We start from the raw sequence: 24,994 nt of genomic DNA on the forward strand, positions 1-24,994 counted from the left end.
AATGACACCCTGACTTTGATTACAAAACAAAAGGCAACATTATCTTTTTCACTGTCTTTATGAAATACTTCATAAAGACACACACCAAATCCAACCATAATGAAAAGTCTTTTGGGGAAACCCAAAGATTTCTAAGCACCAGTTGCCAGTCCACATTTTATAAGCATTTGTACTGCGACAATACAACACAAGGAAAAAAAAAAATCAAAGCATTCACTTGATATTCCACATCAATAGAAGGCAATTGAAAAAAAATTTCATTCTCACTCATTTCACATGTGCCTTTTCTTGTAGCCGTTCACTTCTTTGCACGAAAGGTCGCCTACTGCTGTGTTAATCTAGACTACCTGCTTCCAACATCAAACTGGGTTCAGCAAATGATAACATTATCAGATATTAAGATTTCTATTCAAACCAGGTATGTACTACAGAATGGGAGAAAATATTCACAAACCATGCATCTGACAAAGATCTAATATCCAGAATCTATGAGGAACTTAAACAATTCAATAAGCAAAAAAAACAAATAACTCCATTAAAAAGTGGGCAAAAGGCCAGGCACAATGGCTCATGCCTGTAATCCCAGCACTTTGGGAGGCCGAGGTGGGTGGATTACCTGAGGTTAGGAGTTCGAGACCAGCCTGGCCAAAAGGCCAGGGGCGATGGCTCCTGCCTGTAATCCCAGCACTTTGGGAGGCGGAGGCAGGTGGATTACCTGAGGTCAGGAGTTCGAGACCAGCCTGGCCAACTTGATGCAACCCCATCTCTACCAAAAATATAATAATTAGCCAGGTGTGGTGGCAGGCACCTGTAATCCCAGCTACTTGGGAGGCTGAAGCATGAGAATCGCTTGAACCCAGGCGGCAGAGATTGCAGTAAGCCAAGATTGCACCACTGCACTCCAGCCTGGGTAACAGAGCGAGACTCCATCTCAGAAAAAAAAAAAAGTGAGCAAAAGACATGAGGAGACACTTCTCAAAACAAGACACATAAGCAGCCAACAAACATATGAAAAAATGTTCAACATCACTAATCATCAGAGAAATGCAATTCAAAACCACAATGATATACTGTCTTATACCAGCCAGAATGGTTATTATTAAAAAGTCAAAAAACAACAGATGCTGGTGAGGCTTTGGAGCAAAGGAACACTTCTATGCTGTTGATGGGAATGTAAATTAGTTCAGCCACTGAGGAAAGCAGTTTGGAGACTTCTCAAAGAACTTAGGACTGCCATTCAACCCAGCAATCCCATTATTGGGTATATATCCAAAGCAAGTATGTGACCAGGAATATCGTCAGTAAAAGGTAACATTTTTAAATTTCTAAAAAATCTAACTGATCACCAAAGCCCTGTAAAAGAATATCTAAAATAATATCATTTTAATCACTTTAATCTCATTTTAAGCCTTCTAATAACTTATGACTCCAGTTTTGTCCTCCAAATTCAACTATGTGATTCATTAATTCCACAAACATTGGTTGAGATTATACACTGTACCAGGCAGTGTTCTAGGGACTGGATATACAGCAGTGAACAAACCAAACCCGCGCCCTCATGGAAGTGACATTCTGGTAAGACACACACATCACTTCCCCTACTGTCCTACAAGCACATTTCCCCTTCCAACTTTCCTGGTTGGGGCACCTGTATCTCCAGTCTCCTGGCTTCCCAAAGACAAAACTAAGGGGCTATTATATATTTTTAATTTTCCTTCACATCCCTCCTGAGATCTCTAATTGGCATTTCCAGACCCTTGATCCTCTACCTGCCTTTCCTACTACAGACAACACTGTCACCATTTATCTACCCCTAAGCCCCAGCGACGAGCCAGAAGACTCTACTTCCTACTCCCTCCATCACACACCGTGTCTTTGACCAAATCCTATTAATCCTACCCCAGTGTCCCTCCTCTGTCTCTCCTGGCCTCTCCATTCCCACCACAATCCTGGCCATTTTTCTTCTCACTTAACACCGCAGCCTCTCTCTAGAAGATGAAACCCACAAAGTAGGAAGAGCCATCTACTCACCTTTGAATCCCAAGCACCTAGCACTGTTCTTGGCACACAACAGGAGCCCAATAAATTTGGGAACTCAAGACTCCTGTGCAGGGTATTCAAGTCCCCTCTCAACTGGCCCCACTTTCCATTTTCTTGCCTCATCTTCAGTCACTCTCCACCACCAACACCCTCCTGACTACACACATGGCACATTCCTGCCTCCATGTCCCCTCTCACACTGTTCCCTCTCCCTGAAACATCACCACCTCTCCCCTACCTGTGTGCCTTGGGAAGTCCAAATCAACAGTCTAGACTTGGCTGAAAAGGGAAGAATTACTTGCTTTTTTACTTTTGTCTGCATAGAAGTTTGGACACATTGTATTAGATCAATAGGCTTTGTTCTCCTGCTGTTATGCCCCACTGAACCATGTGCTCTGGGGGAGGGCTTGTGTCTTTGCTTTGTTTGTTTTTAATTCTCAGTGTCTGACATGTGGTATATCTTAAGTGCCTCTTGAAAGCCACTTATTCATTCCTTCAACAAATATTTATCAAGTACCCAGTCCCCACCAGACACTATTCTAGGTGACAGGGATGTATCAGTGAACAAAAACAAAAATCCCTGCCTTTTGGAATATATATATATATTATATATATATAAAAAAAACTATATATATAAATATAGTTATATATATTTATAAATTATAAATATATTTATATATAAATATATATTTTTTAAATTTATAAATATATATATAACTATATTTATATATATAAATTCCTCTTGGCATTTATATTCCAGTAAGAAGAGAGAGACAATAACTTAAAACGTAAGTAAAGTATGCAGGTATGTTAGAAGGGGCTAAGATCTACAGGGAAAAAAATTAAAAGGTTAAGAGGGATTTGGGGAGGAGTGACAGGAAGGTTTGCATTTAAAACATCAATCAAGGTAGGTTTCACCAAGAGACTAACATTTGAGCAAGAATTAAATGAGAGAGGACATTATCCAGGAGGATATCTGGGGAAGAGAATACAAGAACCAGCCAATGCAATGGCCCTGAGGCAGAAATCCGCCCACTGTGTTCAAAAGCCAGGGAGGCTGTGATGGGGCCAGCACTCCAACATCAATCCTGCTGTAGCTATACGACGAAAAGAGAAAATTGAGAACAAGAAGGAAAATTTCTAGAATTTCACAGTTATCTAGGAATGAGGAGAAGGGTCTAAGCTGCGGCTTGGTCATTATCAATGAAAAGAAAGGAATGTGGACATGTTTCCAAGGTCCATTCCACCAGAAAACAGTGCTGACTCGACCTTCAGCGTAGATCCATTGCTTCCCCTTACCCAAGCCCTCATTCATCTGGCCTGGATTATTCCAGTGACCTCCTTGCTGCTTGCCCTAATTCTATCCTTGCCCTCTACACTCTATTCTCAACAGAGGAATCCTGTTAAAACTCAAGTCACACCACAGCACTTCTGCTATCAGAACTTGCAATGAGTCTTTTCTGTCCCCACAGTAAAATTTGCAATGAGTCTTCTCTGTCCCCACAGTAAAACATGAAGTCCTTATGATTGCCTAGAGGGCCCCAGAGGGTGGACCCCTCCTTTCCTCTGTAACTCCATCTCATATTCTCCCCATAGCTAACTCTCCTCCAGCTCTGTGAGGAGCTCTTCAGAGCACAGACCCACTGTGAGGCCTTCTACTGAGGCCAGTCTCCTCGAGTGCCTACCGATGCCCCAAGACCACGCCCTCCCCACTTCTCCCCATCTGCCCTCCCTTCTCTCCATGGCCCTAAATGTTAAGGCCTTGTAGGACAGATCCCCTTCCTCTATGAAGCTCCCTAGGATGGTCTGACTCACACCGATTTCTACCTCCTTAGGATCCCGGGGCCTTCAGCACCCACACCATTTATCTCAGCCCTTCAACTGCTCCACATCAGAAGCACCCAACTAGACTGTACGTCACCAAAGAACAAGCACCATCCCTTATGCTTCTTAGGCCCTGACGTACTGACAAGGAACATCATAGCAAAACATGTGAGAGTACAATGTTTTAATTTTTTAATGTGTTTCCAACACATTAAAAGTATGGGGGCACTCAGAAAGCTCTACACTTCTGCCTTCTCTTGATGTATCAGCAGATCATGCTACACTGGAGCCTCATTCCTGAACAGCAGAAGCAGGAAGCTGAGCAGTAGCTGTGCCCTTTTTCTCCACTCTATGCCCAAGTTCACTGGTTTACTTTCTGTTGGGTCCCTGTCTTGTCGGCATTTGAGTTTGCTATCCTTGTATTAGGCATTGATTACCCTGAATTTTTAAGTTATCAGATTCTTTTGGGAAGTGAGTATGTACGGAAGATATTATCAGTTTTTCCTCATTTATGATATTAACTGACAATGGTGGTGTTTTAGACTTTTCTATATTATAAATATAATCAATTACATACAAACACATACATATACATACATATATATGTATTTTAGAAACTGTCCCCTTAATCTCCCTAATAGATTAAAATTCCTATACTATGGTTCACATACCTTGAAATATAGGGGTTATGATTCCTGGCCTGACTAAGTTTAAGGTCAGATATCAGTACAGAAGTTATAAAGAGAAGAAGATACGGCAAAAATAAACACTACTGAGTTGGATGAGGTATTTAACAAACCATTTTAGGAAAATACGTTTCTAAAATTCTTATGAAATTAGAAAAATAACATTGTTTACTGATTTTTAAAAATAAAACTTCGGCCGGGCGCAGTGGATCTCACGCCTGTAATCCCAGCACTTTGGGAGGCCAAGGCGGGTGGATCACCTGAGACCAGGAGTTCAAGACCAGCCTGGGCAACATGGCAAAACCCTGTCTCTACTAAAAATACAAAAATTAGCCAGACATGATGGCACACACCTGTAGTCCCAGCTACTCGAGAGGCTGAGGCAGGAGAATCTCTTGAACCCAGGAGACGGAGGTTGCAGTGAGTCAAGATTGCGCCACTGCATGCCAGCCTGGGCAACAGAGCAAGACTCTGTCTCAAAAATAAATAAATAAATAAATAAATAAATAATAAAAATAAAACTTCAAGTATTCCATATGAAATATGGATAAAGGTTAGCACAATGCCTTTCTTCTCCAGACTACCATCATCTACATTGTAAAAAAAAATTTCCATCTTCATATCTATTATTACGTTTCAGCATTCAAACTAAGCCAAAGGAGGTAAATCACATCATAGAAAAATGAACACAACAGTTTCCAGACAATCCTATCAAGAGTTGAAGAGTTAAGCAGCTATTGCTACCAGAAGAGTTTAGAGGAGTCATCTCCTTTGACCTGTGACCTTTGTCTAAGGGTTTTAATTAAGAGAAAACCAAAATCTGAACACAGAAGTCGAAAGATATTTAAAAAGTCATCCTGGCTTTATCTGTGCATCAGTCATTACTTCAAGTCCAAACAGGCAGGCCTTTCTTGGCAAACAGCTTTCCTGATTAGCAATCAGATTCTGGAGGCTTCCATGGCCACCTCCAGCCCTGCAGTCTGAAAAGCAAATACAATTCAGTCCAAAGCTCCTTTGAAAGCAAACAAACTAAGCATAAAGGGACACCTTCAAACACACTTCAGCAAGATTGAATTCATTGTCCTTCAAATTACATTTAGGAAATATCTTTTTCCTTTCTATTTTTCAACTCCATGTTTTAATTAATAAGCTTTCCTGAGAACATTTGTTATCTATATGCTTTACCACTCTTCCCATAAAAATTGCTTACTTCCTATGAACTCCCAGAGGACAAGAAAAACTGACAAATGAACATTAGAAAAAAAAATTGCAATATTTTTTAAAAACATTTAGTAAGGTTTTATAAAATACATTAAAACTAAAGCAAAACGATACATAATCATACTGCTCAGCTATCCTCTGATTTTTTTTTAAAGGAAAGAAAAATAAGTGAACATAGTTAGAAAATTCAAATAATACAGAAAAGGAAGAAAAAGTTTTCCAGTTTATTAACAGTTGTACTGTACATCTTTTTCAGGGAAAAAAATGCATACACCAGCATACATATCTTTTTTAAAAAAATTATATAAAAGGGAATGGTAATCACAATTCCACATTTTTTTCATTTTTTATATATATGTATACGTGAGTGTGTATATATATCTTATAAATCTTTCCAAAGGAGCACATATACAGAACTATTTCATTCTTTACAAATATGCTACAATATATCATATAAATATCTTGGCATAGTTTTAAGTGAACATATTTATGAAATTGCTGGTGATTTTAAGTTCTGAAATATATCACCAAATTGCTTTTGAATTGTGTCTATTTCAGAAGATAATTTAATCTCAAACAGAAGTCTCTTTTTTGCATGTGTTGTAAGTATCACAACTGACCTGCTGTGCCTCAAACTGCATCTCAGAACTGCCAGACAATCAACCCCTAGCCGACCAAGTCAAGCTCTTCTAGACAACACAGACTCCGTGAATCAAACCCGAATGTCTCTAAAAAGCTGGAGGTTGGCAATCACAGCTTTGGAAAGGGTTCTGTATAGCTTAACCTTTCCGTTTGTTAGTTTCTGTACTTTGTGTCTAAGAGGCAGACACAGCGACAGGAAAAGGCAGAAAGGGATTAACATCTACTAGGTACTTAACTAAGAATGCTACCAGGTGAGAATACTAGGAAAACAACAGATTGACCAGAGTCTCAAACCATCATTGAGGTAAACACCTCCGTCCCTCTCTCCCCACTGAAAAATTCTAGGCAGCTCCCAAACAAGGAGTGCAGGGTAAAGGGGAGGGGAAGCCAGGAATGTCCAAGGCTTATCTTCTTCCTTCCTTCTCTAAGCAGCTGCTTAGGAGTATCTGATTCCCCCAGCCACCATACCTCTCAGTAATTCACAGCAAGTTCATGGAGTAGATGGCTGGGCCACATACCTAGCTATAAAACCTAGGACACACTTTCCTTTTTTCTTTTAAGACAGTCTTGCTCTGTCACCCAGGCTGGAATACAGTGGCTCCATCACTGCTCACTAAAACCTTGACCTCCTGGGCTCAAGTGGTCCTCCCACCTCAGCCTCTTGAGTAGCTAGGTTTATAGGCATGTGCCACCATAGCTGGCTAATTTTTTTTTAAGTTAATTTATTTTTTGTAGAGATAGGTTCTCCTATGTTATCCAGGCTGGTCTGGAACTCCTGGTCTCAAGTGATCCTCCTGCCTCAGCCCCTCAAAGAGCTGGGATTACAGGTGTGAGCCATCGTGCCCAGCCAGGACAAACTTTTTAGGGCCGGGCACGGTGGCTCACGCCTGTAATCCCAGCACTTTGGGAGGCCAAGGCGGGCGGATCACAAGGTCAGGAGATGGAGACCATCCTAGCTAACACGGTGAAACCCCATCTCTACTAAAAATACAAAAAAAAAAAAATTAGCCAGGCGTGGTGGCGGGTGCCTGTAGTCCCAGCCCGCACCCCCCCTCCAAAATAAAGAAAGAAAATATATAAAGAGAGTTTGCTCTGGGTAAACCACTTCATAGGCAGTGCTTTGATTTATACAAGTATATTATGGAGTTTCAGAATATCTGGATTCAAATTTAAATTAGTGGGTGTAAGACTTGAACAAAAATCATTTGATCTCTCCAATACTGAGCTTCTCTAAAACTGGGTAACACTGTCTCTCTCAAAGAACTGTTGTGAGGATCAAATGAAGTCTGCCCCCGCCTTGACCCATTCCCACAAGATACTGAGAAAGTGCTTAGTACTTGGCAAACTGCACATGCAGCCTCTCCCCAGAAGGGCTTGCGTTTTGGCTGTTTCCCTCAATAATACTTCATTCGGTTCCCTCCAGCAAACTACCACACTGCCTTCCTTACAGTACACTGCTAACTAGTTCACTTGGAATTTAACTGATTTGCACTGAAGTAACACAAATTCAACATTCCTTATCACTCATATGTTAATGACTGCTCAAGACCAGTGGTCATTTTCAATCCTATTTTAGAATAATCAAGGATCTAAAGTCCTGATTGGAACTCCAGACTTCTTATTTCTAAGAGAATTCATTCCTCAAGTCACTAATTACTGTCTTACTTTTTCATAGGCTCTGTGACATTTTAACCAGACACTAGAAAAAAAGCCACAGCAGTAACAAACTCTCTATATCCTTGCGACCTCAAAAAAAAAAAAAAAAAAAAAATCACCCTTACAAACCCAAGCATAGCATGGTTACTATGATTCTAAAACCTGTCCTCAAAGGGCCTCAGATGAATGATGATTACATTCAAAACTATATTCTTTCATCCTTAAAGAGAGTAGTACACTAGCAAACTGCACAGAAAGATTTTTTAATGCAAGCCAGACCAATGTTGATACTTGTTTATTATAAATTATTATATGTTTTTTCATAGACACTATCCAAACCAGTAGACTATTTTTGTTTATGAATGAAGCCAAGGATCAATGATCAATGCTTATTTGAATAGATAATAATCAATTTGGAAATTTCAGAAACTTTGAATAGTTATCATGTCATGCGTATAGATCTTACTTGGACAATATAATCAAATTAAATATTTTATGCATCACAAATCAGTATGAAACTGAGAAAGTACTGTTTGTTCTTATATCAGTAATTACATTAAAATAAATGACTGTATGTCACTCACATATAGTATCTTTGAAAGCTGTTAAAGGAAATCTATACTTCACAGATTATTCAACATAAAAAAAGACAAGTAAAATATCAAAAGATATATTATTCCAAACTCTGTTAATGTATTTATCATAAACATCCTCATTATAGATGTATACAAAATTGTGGCTGTACTAAAGAAGCAAGTTCCAGGCACTCTTTTCTTTTCGAGACAGGATCTCGGTCTTGCTATGTTGCCTATGCTGGTCTCAAGCTCCTGGGCTCAAGCAATTCTCTTGCCTCAGCCTCCTGAATAGCTGGCACTACAGATACATGCCACCACACCCAGTTCCCTGGCACTCTCTTCATTCTGGTGTTGACTCAGTGAATGTGACTAGGTTGATCTGATTTTGCTTCATCTGCAAGCAAATGATCATAGATAGGCCAGAGTCTTCATGAATGTAATTGTACTACAACTCAAACTTCAGTGATTCAATCATTTTGAATCCCAACTTCAGCTGGCAAAAAGGCTCTATTCAAAGTAAACGATGGTTAAGAGGTTACTCTAACCCAGCCATACTTTGATTCAGCTCCCAAAAGAAAACAAGAATAAGAAGACCTTATCTTTCCAGAACATTATACTACACTCCTCATGGAGTCATTCTGTGAATAGGTCACAAAGATGTTTAAAGGGGCAACAGAGAGTAAGAAAAGATTTAAAGAAGTGACTGGGTTAAAAGTTTCATAACACCTATTTCCAGGGACTTGAGTTATAAATGAAAGCTTACGTATGGCTCTGACTTTAAATGAACAATAAAAAAGATAATTCCATGTTGCTCTATGGATATGTTTTTAGGAGGTGATATTATCAGTTAAAGGACTTCCCAGGAAAGTAAAAGGGCCAGGTAACACACATGTCAGTTGCCATCAAGCTGGTCTACTCAGGTTGAAATGAGAAGATTACGAAGAAAGCAGGGAGCAGATAAGCCATCCTGAGAACTGAGCCCTCCAGGAGCCAGGACGCATGGCTTGACCTACTAATGGCACTGCAGAAAACAGTTTCCAAATCTAATAGCATGCCTGTAATCTCCAATTAAAGCCCAGCAGCAATAGTCAGCTCAGCTATGTGCCAGAGAAGGGAAATGTCTCTGCATTTCACCAAGACTTACATTTAAATTTTTTTCACATTAAAAATTGGTCATGTCCCAAACAAAATTATGATTTTATTAGAAAAGAGAAAATGATCAACTAGATTCCAAACGTCACAATAAAGCACTGACTTTTAAAAAATATCCTTTTCAATGTTTATGCATTCGTAATGCAGATGTAACTAAAGATATATATATTTGCAATCTTCACATTTCTAATATAATTATTTTAATGTCTTCACACTTAGCTATTCAGAATCATACTAATACAAACATAAAAACAGAATAGGTAAATACAAAAATACAGCTAGCATTTTATACTATGAAAAATGTCCAATTTTCATAAAACATATAGAACTACACTATGTTACCAAACACACGCAAGACATTTTAATTCATAGGTTTTCTATTTAGTAAAATAATAGTTTTGTGATATGAGACCCAATTCATGTTACCATTAATGAAAATACTTGAAATAATATGTCAGCCTTGTAAATCCTTCATTCAGTAGTTACTGGCAATGATTAAGACAGAGGTAATGAAAAACTTAATCTGTTTTTTTCAAATGCAGAACAGGCATAAAAATGATTACCACCTTTATGAAAAACAAAGCACTGCTTAAAGTCATATATATAGTAATCTGGAAGATGCACCTTGATTGATTCCACATTGTCATCTACCATATTAGATTTCCATAATTACCCCAAAGAGAAAACACCAGATACTAGTACTCTAACACAGTGACTCATAAAGAACAGAGAGGAAAAGTAGCAAAGGTACAACAGTGTTTTTTAGTGAAGACACTGCATGTTAAGTCCAATTCTTGAACTAACTTTTTTCATAGAAAAATTGCATTGCAAAACCAGTGTGGTACAGGTACACACACACACAGTGTGGTACATAAGGACAGATGGTAAACCAAAGGCACAGAATTGAGAGTACAGAAAGCAAGCCCTTACATTTGTGGTCAATTGATTTTCTACAAAAAAAGTCAAGTCACTGGTTAGCCTTTTCTGCAAATGGTGCTAAGACCTATATGCAAAAAAATAAAAATAAAAAATCAACAAAATAAAATAAAAATAGACCCAAACCTCACACCATACATAAAAATTGACACCAAATGAATTAAAGACTAAAATGTAAAGGGTAGAGCAACAAAAGTTTTAGAAAGAGCCCAGGCGCACTGAGGCAGGTGGATCATGAAGTCAGGAGATCAAGACCATCCTAGCTAACACGGTAAAACCCCGTCTCTACCAAAAATACAAAAAATTAGCCAGGTGGGTGGCGGGCACCTGTAGTCCCAGCTACTCGAGAGGCTGAGGCAGAAGAATCACTTGAACTTGGCAGGCAGCGGTTGCTGTGAGCCGAGATCACGTCACTGCACTCCAGCCTAGTGACAGAGTGAGACTGCATAAAAAAAAAAACCAAAAAACTAAGTTTTAGAAAGAAACACAGAAACTTTTCATGAGCTTTGATCAGCCAGCCAAAGAGTTAAAGAAACATCAAAATCATAAGCTTTGAAAGAAAAAACTAATAAACTGAGTTTTGTTACAATTAAAAGCTTCTGAGCACCAAACAACACCGTTAAGAAAATAAGTTTATACACACACACAGTTTCCCATATTGATGCAATTTATCAATGATTAAAATTTACAGTATTTCATTGTTGGGGGGAAAGACATCATTAAACAAGCCAGAGACTAGAAGAAAATATGTGCAAATCATATATCCAATAAAGAGCTTATATCAGACTATATACAAAAAGAGACAACCCAATATAAAAATGGGCAAAGGATTTGAATAGGCATTTCTCCAAAGAAGATATAGGAGTGACTAAGAAGCTCAATGACTGAATAACTAAGTCAACTGTGAGAAGATAAATTTCATAATTATCATCTTTTATCCTTATCAAAAAGCTACGTAACAGAATGATTTCACTAGAAACTCCAAAGCACATAACTTTGTATTTCTCACGTCACACTCAAGTTTTCAAATCACTGCAAAAATAAATAATAATAACATCCAGATTAGACAAGAAATAAAACTATATCTGCAGATGACATAATCTGGTATATAGAAAATACTAGGAAAGTCATACACATAAAAAACTATCAGTACTGATAAACAGGTTCAACATGGTTGCAGGAAACAAGATCATTATACAGAAACCAACTGCATTTCTATACACTAGCTACAAATACTTTGAAAATAATTACTTTCTTAATCTATAAAGGCATCAAAAAGAAAAAAATACTTAGGAATAAATTTAATATGGAAGTATTAGACTTGTACCCTGAAAGCAATATAACACTGTTGAAAGATATTAAAGAAGCCTGAAAGAAATGGAAACACATCCCATGTTCATGTATCAGAGCTCTTAATATTGATCTGCAAGTCAACATAAGAGCTCTTAATATTGATCTAGAAAGTCAACATAATCCCTATCAAAAGGCTGGCTCAACATTCAAAAATCAGTATCATCCATCCTATGAATAAGTTAAAGAAGAAAATCATGACCATATCAATAGTTGCAGAAAAAGCACCTGACAAAAATCCAACACTCTTTCATAATAAAAACTCTCAGCAACCAGAAATAGAGGGGAAATTTGTCAACTTGATAAAGAACATTTACGAAAAACCTAAAACTGACATCATATTTAATGGTGAGAAACCCAAATGAGTTAAAAACTTATCCACATATCTATATAAAAACCTGCAAATGAATGTTTCCAGCAGCATTATTCATAACTGCCAAAACTTGGAAGCAACCAAGATGTCCTTCAATAGGTGAATGGATAAAGTGTGGAACAACGATATAATGGAATATTATTCAGTGCTTTAAAAAAATGAACTATCAATTCATGAAAAGACATGGAGGAAACTTAGATGCACGTTGGTAAGTGAAAAAGCCAATCTGAAAAGTCTATCTATTGTATAATTCTAACTATATGACACTGTGGAAAAAATAGAACTATGGGGCAAAAGATAAGTAGTGGCCAGGGGTTCAGGAAGAAGAAACGAACAGGTAGAACATGCAATTCTTTTAGGGCAGTGAAACTATTTTGTATGATACTGTAATGGAAATACAACTTATATACTTATGAAAGCTCATAGAACATACAACGCAAAGAGTGAACCTAATATAAACTATAGATTTTAGTAATGATAATATATCAATATTGGCTCATCAATTATAATATACCACACTAATGCAAGATATTAATGATATAGGAAACTGGCAGTAGGAGTCACATGGAAACTCTCTGTACTTGCTGCATAAATTTCCCCCAAAAAACAGTGTAATTACAAAATATAATATTAATGAAAACTCTATCATTAAAAAGAGGAAATAAATCTTTAAATTCATTTAATTCTCCTTAAAACAGAAAGCTGACTGAGGTTCTGGTGAGAACAGCAGCTGTTACCTTGTCGTGTTAAAACTAACTCCAGACAGCTTTCTGATAACCTCTCATTTGGCTAGGCCTTAAACAACTGTATTCAGAGTAAATAAACAAGATTCTACCATTACTAACCTCTGAAATTATCTTCGTTATCTGCAATTTCCTTTAACTATAGGCTCTGGAAAGCCTTCCCTTCTTTTAGACTTAAAAAGCAAGTAATTGAATTAAATCTATTTTTAAAATCTTTTTAATGTTTTTTAATGTTCCTAAGACTTAATCCTCTTCTACCTTGTTAAGTAATAGCCCTCCCTGCTAGTCTACCACCCAGCAGAATTCCTAATTCCATCTCTGTTCCCACAAAACTGTCCTTACCTCTAGAGATACATTTCACACTGCATGTCAGTCACGTGAATACTTATCTGGCCTATCCCCTACACCAGGGGTCCCTGGGACCAGTCTGTGGCCTGTTAGGAACCAGGCTGCAAAGGAGGAGGTGAGCAGTGGGCTAATGAGCACGGCTTCATTTGTATTTACAGCCGGTCTCCATCGCTCACATTACGTACTGGGCTCCGCCCCCTGACAGATCAGTGGCAGCATTAGATTCTCATAGGAACACAAACGCTATTGTGAACTGCACATGCCAGGGATCTAGGTTGCATGCTTCCTCTGAGAATCTAATGCCTCATGATCTGCCACTGTCTCCCATCATCCCCAGATGGGACCATCTAGCTGCAGGAAAACAAGCTCAGGGCTCCCACTGATTCTACATTATAGTGAGTTGCAAAATTATTTCATTATAGACCACAATGTAGTAATAATAATAGAAATAAAGTGTACAATAAATGTAACATGCTTGAATCATCCTGAAACCATCCCTGTCACCCCACCCGCCGTTTGGAAAAATTGTCTTCCACAAAACTAGTCCCTCATACCAAACAGGTTGGGGACTGCTGCCCTATACCATGAGCCCCTAAAGACAGGGACTATGCCATAGTCATTTTACCCTAAGACCTCACTCCTAGAAGATATCACCAATTGGGATGTTTTGGATGTAAGAGACAGACACGTAACTCAGATGAACTAGCTAACTTGCCAGGCAAGTGAAACAGGAGATGCTGGGTTTAGGCACTGCTGAATTGCAGGCCAAAAATATATGTGTGTGTGTGCATGCATGTGTGTGTGTGCATGTGCATGTGTGTGCGCGCATATGAGTGTCCCTTCCCTTTCCTTCCTACCAATCTCTTTTCCTCCATCTCCCTGCTTTGATTTCTCCTGTGTTGTCTTAATTTTCAGTATGGTTTTCCCTAAGTCATAGCAAAAACTGCCACTAGCAGCTCCAGCTTAACAAACTCACAGAAGGCAAAACTTCTTAAATAGTTGCAATAAGAATACTATGGCCCTTCCAAAGACAGTTGTGACCCTTTAGTCCATTTTCATGCTGTACCTGAGACTGGGCAGTTTACAAAAGAAAGAGGTTTAATGGACTTAAGTTCCACGTGGCTGGGGAAGCCTCACAATCATGGTGGAAGGCAAGGCGGAGCTAGTCATGTCTTGCATGGATGGCAGCAGGCAAAAAAAGACAGAGCTTGTGCAGGGAAACTCCCGTTTTTAAAACCATCAGATCTCATAAGACTCATTCCCTATCACAAGAACAGCACAGCAAAACCCTGCCCCCATAATTCAATCACCTCCCACCAGGCTCCTCCCATGACGTGGGAATTATGGGAGTTACAATTCTAGATGAGATTTGGGTGGGGACACAGCCAAACCATATCACTGGCCATGCTTACGTTACATGCCCATAACTGAGTCAGCAGGGTCACCTCCTCTAACTACACAGGGTGAAAATGAGGCAGGGGAAATTGTCCAGGGAAAATCTGGATGATTTATTAAAAGATGGAGGAAAGGCCAGGCACAGTGGCTCATGCCTGTAATCCCAGCACTTAGGGAGGCCGAGGCGGGCGGATCACGAGGTCAGGAGATCGAGACCATCCTGCCTAACACGGTGAAACCCCGTCTCTACTAAAAATACAAAAAATTAGCCAGGCGAGGTGGCAGGCGCCTGTAGTCCCAGCTACGCGGGAGGCAGAGGCAGGAGAATGGCGTGAACCCCGGCGGGGGCGGAGCCTGCAGTGAGCCGAGATCATGCCACTGCACTCCAGCCTGGGCGACAGTGAGACTCCGTCTCAAAAAAAAAAAAAAAAAAAAAAAAGATGGAGGAAAAGGATGCTGGGTGGACAAAGTCAACAGACATTCACTGCTTCACAGATTCTGAAAGACTGTGACTCACTCCTTTCTAGGGAGTATTTATTAGCTGCTTATGTAGAAAGCTGACTTACCCACTGAATGTCCAATAGAAATGGTCTGCGATGTCTGTCCCTGTATAATATATGTTTTCAAAATTAATTATTTCACTTTACTGCCTCATATGGAGTTATCCATGCTGTTTCGTTCACCTGGCCCACAGTGAGAGTATTTTGCATTTATTTAAACAACTATGTTTTTCAGGACATTTCTCTTCCCCTGTCATATATAAGTATCTTAATGCCAAATGCACACACTGCAGAAAATGAAATGTGTTGGTGGCTTTTGTTTGGGGAAAAGATTAGAGTATATAAAATCTGGCCAAGCAGACTGGAGGCTCACAGCCAGAATTATCCCAATAGAAATGGCAGGCCTCCATGCCCCACCCTTCAAAGTTTTAAAACACAAATGAGTGCAAGTCTTTGAAACTCCAAATGCGACTCCATGAGGCTGGATGCCGCTTTCTCCCCAAAATAAAGCCAAGACCACTGAAGTTGGCATAGGTGGCTTCTAGTTGTGGCTTCTACCAATATTTGTGCCAACGTCCTCCTCTCTTTTCTGAGAGAGGAGAGGAAAAGAAAGAGAAGGAAAGGAAGACAACATTACACTATATACAAAAGGCTGTCAGCATATATCTGCCATTTACACATGTTGGGACTCTCACAAATAACTGAAAATAATCATTTGGGGTGGTCTCCAAAATGCGTCTGGAAGGAACAAAACACCTTTTCCCTATCCGGCCCAATCCGCTTTATCCAGCCTCTCTTACTTATACCAACCTGATTTTGCTTAAATTATTGTCAGCCTCAGCTTTTCACAGGAGCTTTCTTTTATGGATTTTCCATCCAGCAAATGTTTCTGTTCCACGGCTGGGCAGATCCGACCACAGCATGCTTGGCTACAGACCACAGCAGCTCACCCACAGCAACTCCAACCTGGGGGGGCAAAGGCCAGAAGCCATTATAAGGACTCAAAGTCACCAACCTTCTCTCTCTCAAGGGCACATATTTGGCAGGATAACGTCAAACATGTTCCCAACGTTCAAAATCATTATAAACAGAGGTAACAGCTTACAAGGTATCCTAAAGACAAGTGTGGGCTATTCTGAGGGGAGGATTGAAATATTTAATCATTTATTGAAAAGGTTTGGCCTAGTGATTATGCTCTGTTTGTGGGAAACTGAAAAGCCAGATGTTTTAATTAACCACGGAAAACACAAGCTACAACTAAAATTTCATGAACATACTGATCTGCCCCGTGGAAAACCACAGGAATGTTCTGGCAGGGCTCAGTCTGAATTCTTGGGACACAGAGGGCTGGCATCATTCCCCTTAGGAACTCAAACAGAAAATTAACTTGCTCAATATGCTTTAAAAAGTAAAGTGAAACCCAGATTTAATCTCAAACATAAAACATTACAGGACTTCAAAGGGCACCACAAAAAGACACATAAGTGGGGGCTATAAAAAAATTCTAATGTGGTTCAGGATTTAGAATATATTTGCATTGCAATGTGAATGGTGTAATAGAAAATTTTATAGGCTACATAATCCAAAGGGGAAACGAATAATCTTTCATTTCCTAGAGGAAAATTCCTATAAAGGAAATTATATATGAAACCAACATTCAACAAGTAAATCATAAATATTATCAAACGTATAATATAACTGGGCAAAAGGAATCCCTTAACTATCCTGCTGCCAAACATGTGGCCTAGCCCACAGGCACTACCATGCTTTAGCTAGAGAAATCAGGGCTTAAGGAAAAACAGTGTTGAAATAACTTATGCTCACTGGTGGTGCAGCTAGCAATTCTGGCACAGAAAACTCAATGAAAGACTCTTATGAAAGCAATTAGTGAACAATAAGAGCTAATAGATTAAGAAGTCTTCATTTGTTAATTATAGTAACAGTTATGACAACATCTATATATGCCAAATATTGAAAGTCTATTCAAGAGAGGACAGGACAAATGTTATTTTCAGATACTGGGTCCACAGTTCTATTTCTGTAAATCAAAACAGTCCTCGTCACAAGTGTGCTAAGCATATTACATTAATCTCTACCTTCAGTTGAAACCTCAGTCCCAAAAATCATCTCGAAAGGAACTGCAGAAAAAAAGCAAGATATCAAGTTATATATGTATGGTATGATCCCAATTTTGTTCTACAAACTGAGTGCATATAATGTAAAGACACCCAAGTGTGAACAACAGCACTTTTGGGTTATGGAATGGGAAGCTATTTATATTTTCTTTCTGGTATTTTCCAAATTTTCTACAATTAACATATATTTTAAGATATTTTTAAATAAGGGGTTTCTTTTAAGACTGCAGGAATACAAATCAGAAATGGGGTATCTATGCTATATTAGCCTGATCTTTGGTCTGCCTCTTATCTGAACAGAGTTAACAAATGAGGAAGTATTTATCTGATCACAGAAGTTCTTAATTTACACGTTCAAAACCCAAGTGTCCAGTAACACTTCCAGTGATGAACAAGACTTTCCTAGAAATAAAAAATTCTTTTTTACTCTGCAAACTTGCCACAGAGAACCATAGCTGTTTCCCTCCCTTACCTATCGCATCCAAACTTCTCTATCACTGGCCATGCCCTAAAACTGTCACTTAGTTAAAAGAACGGGCTGGGCACGGTGGCTCATGGCCTGTAATCCCAGCACTTTGGGAGGCTAAGGCCAGAGGATCACTTGAGCCCAGGCGTTCGAGACCAGCCTGGGCAACAAAGAGAGGCCTTGTCTCTACAAAAATTTAAAAAATTAGCCAGGCATGTTGGCACATGCCTGTGGGCCCAGCTATTTAGGAGGCTGTGGTGGGAAGGTCACTACAGCCTGGGAAGTCAGGGCTGCAGTGAGCCATGTTCACGTCACTATACTCCAGTCGGGGAGACAGAGTGAGACCTTGTCTCAAATACATACATAAATTAAATAAATAAAAGAATGCCTCCTGGTGTTACCTACACACAGGAGCAGGGCCCTTAATGACTCCTGGCACACTCATTTCTGATGCTCTTAGCATCCTGAAAAACACAAGACACAACGGTGGAATCTTTACACTAGGGGCCTTGGCAACCCATTGCTCCAAGAAGCCAGTGCCCAGAGAGGTAAAATGTCTTTCCCTCAGCCGCACAGCCAGCAAAGCAGGCATGACAGTCCAGATCATTTGCCTCCGCTTTGAAGTGCTCTTTCCACCACTGTGACATTTCAGCATGCACTCTTGGAAATAAAATTTGTACAAATCACGTGCAGGTATTAAATTCATACCAGCAAAACCAGAAGAACAAGACAGAAATTTATTCTACCAAAAATGAAACACATGCAGGAGAAAAAGTGAAGACTCAATCCTAGGCTAAAAAAGACACAGCTCTGCCTAGAACATGTTCAACTGAAGAAACAATGAGTGCACTGTGTTTGGGCAGCAGGTGTCCTGAACAGAAACTGCCTATCATACCGAAAGCTTTCTGGTCCTAGCACTGGCCCTGTTGATAACACTACAGTCCCACTGTTCAAAGAAGAACAAAAGGCTTTCAACAAGATAAAACTACACCTGCACCAAGCCACCTGTGAGAGACAGGAAAGGTGCATGCACCAGTGTTAGAAATAATAAATGTCTGAAGGCATCAAGTCTGGCCTCTTACTTCCAAAATGACCCAAGTCTTAAGGGAAAGACATTAGTGGTTTCAAAAATTAAGAGATGCCAGGCACAGTGACTCATACCTGTAATCCCAGCACTTTGGGAGGCCAAGACAAGTGGATTGCTTGAGCCCAGGAGTTCGAGACCAGCCTAGGCAACATAGTGAGACCCTATCTCTACAAAAAATTTTAAAAATTAGTCCAGCATGGTGACTCATGCCTGTAATCCTAGCACTCTGGGAGGCTGAAGCAGGCAGATAACTTGAGGGAGTTCAAGACCAGCCTGGCCAACATGGCAAAACCCTGTCTCTACTAAAAATACAAAAACTAGCCAGGCATGGTGGCACACGCCTGTAATTCCAGCTACTCGGGTGAGGCAGGAGAATCACTTGAACCCAGGAGGAGCAGATTACAGTGAGCTAAGATAGCACCACTGTACTCCAGCCTGGACAACAGAGTAAGACTGTCTCAAAAAAAAAAAAAAAAAAAAAAAGCTGGGCATGATGGCACATGCCTGTGGTCCAGCTATTCAGGAGGCTGAAGTGGGAGGATTACTTGATCCTGGACGGTTGAGGCTGCAGTGAGCTGAGGTCTCACCACTGCACTCCAGCCTGGGCAAGAGAACAAGACCCTGTCTCAGAAAAAAAACAAAGAAAGAAAACAATACAGTCATTAATAATTAAAATAATCCTAATCCTTCATCGCTTATGTCCACACAGCCTTGGTGAAAGAGCAGGCTTTTTTCTCCTTTCTTCAAGATTATTTCTTTGAAACATTGCTTACTTCCACTTTCTGCGTAACATCTACCTATGGTATCCACACCACACCAATCAGAAACCCAGGAGTCTCACAAAATGGGAATAGCCTCGAAAGCCAGGGGACAGAGGAGGACAGATGGCAATGACAAACTCAGAAACAATCCCTGAAAGGTCTTTATTGAGCTCCCTTCTCGTCATCCTTTCCCGACTGTGCATCAGGGCAACAAAGGCATGAACTGTGAGGCTGCTCATAAAGCTGCGGCCTGGGCTGATGTGATCTGGCTTTGTGAGAGCCCAAACAAACACAATGGCTGTCCCGCCTCAACTGAGAAGTCAGGCACTGGGTGAAAAAAGAAAATGCTTTTTCTCCACCCAAAACCACTTCTCAAATCCCTACCATATATTCCCATGACTGGATCCTGAAGGCAACACAATGTCAGCAGTTTATTTATTCCCTTTGATGCCTCAGTTCTAACAGTAAACATTAATGTCCGCAGCAGGCAAAAGGAATCAGGGTCTTGTTGGTATTTCACAATGAAATCATAGCTTTGTGGTGAGTATTGTTCCAGTAACACCTTAAAGACATTTGTAAGATAATGAGGGTAAGTTTAAATGTAGCAGTCTGATAAAATAATCTCTAACCCTGGCCGGGCGCGGTGGCTCACGCTTGTAATCCCAGCACTTTGGGAGGCCGAGGCGGGCGGATCATTAGGTCAGGAGATCGAGACCACGATGAAACCCTGTCTCTACTAAAAATACAAAAAAATTAGCCGGGCGTGGTGGCGGGCGCCTGTAGTCCCAGCTACTCGGAGAGGCTGAGGCAGGAGAATGGCGTGAACCCGGGAGGCGGAGCTTGCAGTGAGCCAAGATTGCGCCACTGCACTCCAGCCTGGGCGACAGAGCCAGACTCCGTCTCAAAAAAAAAAAAAAAAAAAAACCTCTAACCCAAGAATCACAAAGTAGATTAAAGCTTACTGAAGTCACCAAATTATTTTTCTCAACAGAAGACTAAACAGAAATGAGAACTGGATTTGATTCATAGATTGTGAAATCCTTTTTTATTCAAAACCTTGGTCATATGTCAGTTGGTCTTTGGCCTCTGTGAATGGATCTGGCAAAATGTGCACCCAGACACTGCCACCATTTGAGGATCTTCAACGTTTGGCCTTTTTTTTTTTTTTTTTTGAGACAGAGTTTCCCTCTTGTCTCCCAGGCTGGAGTGCAGTGGTGCAATCTCAGCTCACTGTATCCTCCGCCTCCTGGGTTCAAGCAATTCTCCTGCCTCAGCCACCCAAGTAGCTGGGATTACAGGCACGTGCCACCACACCCGGCTAATTTTGTACTTTTAGTAGAGACAGGTTTCACCATGTTGGCCAGGCTGGCCTCAAACTCCTGACCTCAGGTGATCAGCCTTTTTGTTTTTACTAATGTCACAGGGAAGGTCTCTCCTTCTCAAGCCTGATTCCAGAAATATCCACCAAGCCAATTCAACACAGCTGAAATTTCTATGTCAAAATGACCAGTCAGACAAGGCAAGAAGGAACACACTGGAGCCCACTCCTCTGGGGCTGTGAAAATTTGTCTAATTTTGGGAACCACTGATTTACTGCATTAACTTACTTAAAAAAAAAAGTATTGGAATATTTTTATTATAAAACTTAGATTTACAGTATTGATAAATTTACGGGTTAAAATGTCTGGGAAAGAAGAATATAAATTGTTTGAAAGAATGGGGGCTCGTTAAAAAATTTTTTTCTTTCAAAAGGAATCTATCACAGGTAACCAAAAAAGAACTATTATGAAAACCGAAACTGGCATCCAACAAAGTCTGTGACTGATAACATTAGGGCAGTTTGGAAAAGGGTTCATGTAGTAACTTTCCCTGTAGGATTTCAACTAGGGGAAGGGGAATATTAATTAATTAATAGGTTCACTAATGTTTTTAAAGCTGTTCTGAAACAAGGGATGAAGAAATTAACAGATTTAGAAGTTGTGGTTCCAGGTCTGCTATTTATGACCCAAGGATAACTAACAGCCTCTTTAACCTCTGTTCCATCATCTATAAAATTAGGATGATACTATTAGCCAACCTCATGGGGCTGTCAACCATTCAAACTGAACATGAAAGCATTATTGAAACTAAAAAGCACTATATTCATCCAACAAATGTTTACTAAGAAACCACTATGCTACTAGATGTGGCATTACCAATACAACCGTGAACACTAAGACACAGCTCTTTCTGCATGGACTGACTCTAAGGGAAGCTGTCATCTGTGGGAAGGCTCAGAGGGCTAAAGGAACATGCAGGTGGCACCTAATCGGAATTCCAGACAAACACCAGGTATTGTGACGTTCCCAATACTTCTGGAAGGAAGTTTTCAGTGAAGAGTGATACTGTCATTTTTAATTTTGGTTGCTTGTTGGTTCATTCATTTAGTATATTTTTTTAGCGAGCAATCACTATGTATCAGGTACCATTCTAGGTGATGGAGATTGGCACTAAAAAAAAATTTCTGCTTTAATGGTGCTGACATTTTGGTCATTCTTCATCTGTAGGAAATATAAAATACATATAGGAAATAGAAACAAGCAACAATGCTATGTCTGCTTCAATACAATGGTTTTTTTTAACCAAAGTATCCATGCAAAAGTGTTAAAAGGAATATTCTAACTGATCCGTATATAGTAAAATATTTTATTTCTTATTTTAATCTCCAGGCCACATTTTACAATATACCAAATAACTACCACCATATGAAGGGCGTTCTGAGGTTTGAGGGATTACAATTTATGTGTTTTGGCATACAAGGAACACTCCCCGACACTTTTTTTTTACCCCAGGAGAAAGGAACACATGCTGAAATTCATCCAGTAATAACCCCAGTTTTAACACGGGGAATATCAATTATTTTAGAAGTATTTCCTGTAGTCATTATTTTAAAGAGTAAAAAAAAAATTACATTATTTTAGAAACTAAACTCAAGTTCAACTTTAAGACGCCAAAAGTCTGTCTTAGCAAAGTTTCTTTTTTAAAAAAAAATGTTTTATTTAATTAAAAGTCCTGAGAACTAAGCTGTGCAGGACATGTCAGCCCTGCTGTACAAAAAATTCAATATGGGATGGAGGGGAAAGGGCTGAGGAAAGGGGGGAGAAAGAAGAGAAGGGAAGGCATAGACGTTAAGATCTACACATTAATCTCTAATAACCTGAAAATCCATGCACTCAACAATACTAAAAGCCAATGTTCAAAATATTGCATAAAAAGGATGAATATCCAGGTAAAAGTGACCAAGATGTTACTCAACTCCAGAGCAAGGGTTCCCAAACCTGGAGTAATATGATTTGACTGTGTCCCCACCCAAATCTCATCTTGAATTGTAGCTCTCATAATCCCCATGTGTCATGGCAGGGACCCAGTGGGAGGTAACTGAATCATTGAATCATGGGGGCAAGTTTTTCCCATGCTGTTCTCATGATAGTAAGTCTCACGAGATCTGATGGTTTTATAAAGAGCAATTCCCCTGCACACACGCTCTTTCCTGACACCATGTAAGATGTGCCTTAGCTCCTCCTTTGCTTTCCACCATGACTGTGAGGCCTCCCCAGCCATGTGGAACTGTGAGTCCATTAAACTTCTTTCTCCTTTTTTTTTTTTTTTTTTTTTGAGACGGAGTCTTTCTCTGTCCCCCTGGCTGGAGTGCAGTGGCGCGATCTCGGCTCACTGCAAGCTCCACCTCCCGGGTTCACGCCATTCTCCTGCCTCAGCCTCCCAAGTAGCTGGGACTACAGGCGCCTGCCAACACGCCCGGCTAATTTTTTTTTGTATTTTTAGTAGAGATGGGGTTTCACCGTGTTAGCCAGGATGGTCTCGATCTCCTGACCTTGTGATCCGCCCACCTCGGCCTCCCAAAGTGCTGGGATTACAGGCTTGAGCCACCGCGCCCGGCCAACTTTCTCCTTATAAATTACCCAGTCTCGGGTATTTCTTCATACCAGTATGAAAATGGACTAATACACTGGGATTCTTACATAAAATACAAAGCCCAAGTGCTCTGCATCATTTTTCAACTGTTCCCAGATGATGCTAATACAGCCATGGTTGGGAACCACTGATTTACTGTATTTACTTAATGAGAAAAAGCACTGGAATATTTTTATTATAATAATGGGCAACTGTTTTGCTAAGTGCTTTTCATTAATCTTCACACCCATCCTGAGGTAGGAAGTGTTATTTGCCTTCTTTTAAAAGGAGAAACTTGAGCATGAAAAGGTCAAATAACTTGACTGGTGTTACACAGCTTTTAAATCAAGGGCCTGGGATTTTAATCCACGTCTTATCCGTCCTATATTTTCTTAGCATTCTGATCTGGTGAACTTTAGCAAGCTAACAGTCTTTCTTCCACTCTAGTCTAAGGAAGTTATACGACTACTCATCTTATTAATATAATACCACAGGCATTAACGTTTTCCGAACTTAAATCCCCAAATTTACCAATAAATTGTGTAATTCAAGAGGATGTGAAAAACATGTATTAAGTGTTGTCTATTTAGAGCATTGGGGAAGTAGCAGGTTAGGTGTCTAGTTATTTTGATTAACTTCCAACTTAAGATTAGTAAAAGGCATGCTTCCGGTCTCAGGGAATAAATGTTCCTTCATCAAAACTAGACTACCTAGAAAGAAGCTGGAAATAGTGAAGTCTAGATCATTAGGAATTATTGCCAAAGCGAACACCTTTTCACAATTCCATGCTGTCATTAGTGTCACTCCTTCTATCTATACTGCCCTGCCCTACTACTCTGTCAATTCTTCATTCCTCAAGGTCCAGCCCAAATATTACTGCCCTCATGAAGCCTTCCCCAATATAGCGACAGAAATAATTCCCGAAGGCTTTGCAATTTTCATTGCTTCTCCTATCATACATAGCAGGCTGATGTTCATTTCAGTAATATATATGCCTTATCCTGAAAGAATCTCTACAACATCTCACCTCCTCACCATTTTTTGTTTGTTTGGTTGTTTGTTTGTTCTTGAGACGGAGTCTCATTCTGTTGTCCTGGCCCGATCTCAGCTTACTGCAACCTCCACCTACCAGGTTCAAGCGATTCTCCTGCCT

At 39.8% G+C, this 24,994-nt stretch overlaps 1 protein-coding gene across 22 annotated transcripts in view; it reads right to left on the bottom strand.

The window, feature by feature from the left end:
• APBB2 (amyloid beta precursor protein binding family B member 2) overlaps positions 1 to 24,994 on the bottom strand; it is a 405,899-nt gene that overhangs the window by 317,020 nt on the left and 63,885 nt on the right. For 15 of the 22 annotated variants that reach the window (XM_055246442.2, XM_063619806.1, XM_063619800.1 and 12 more), the window contains one exon: positions 16,252 to 16,407. The exons of 3 other annotated variants lie outside the window; for them this stretch is intronic. The gene's annotated coding sequence lies outside the window, so the exon portion shown is untranslated. Of the gene's footprint in view, positions 1 to 16,251; positions 16,408 to 17,537; positions 17,580 to 24,994 lie in introns of all 22 variants that reach the window. 4 more of the 22 variants (XM_063619801.1, XM_063619809.1, XM_063619805.1 and 1 more) reach the window with 1 other exon arrangement.

The sequence above is a fragment of the Symphalangus syndactylus genome, chromosome 16, assembly GCF_028878055.3.
Source record: "Symphalangus syndactylus isolate Jambi chromosome 16, NHGRI_mSymSyn1-v2.1_pri, whole genome shotgun sequence".
Classification (NCBI taxonomy): Eukaryota; Metazoa; Chordata; class Mammalia; order Primates; family Hylobatidae; genus Symphalangus; species Symphalangus syndactylus.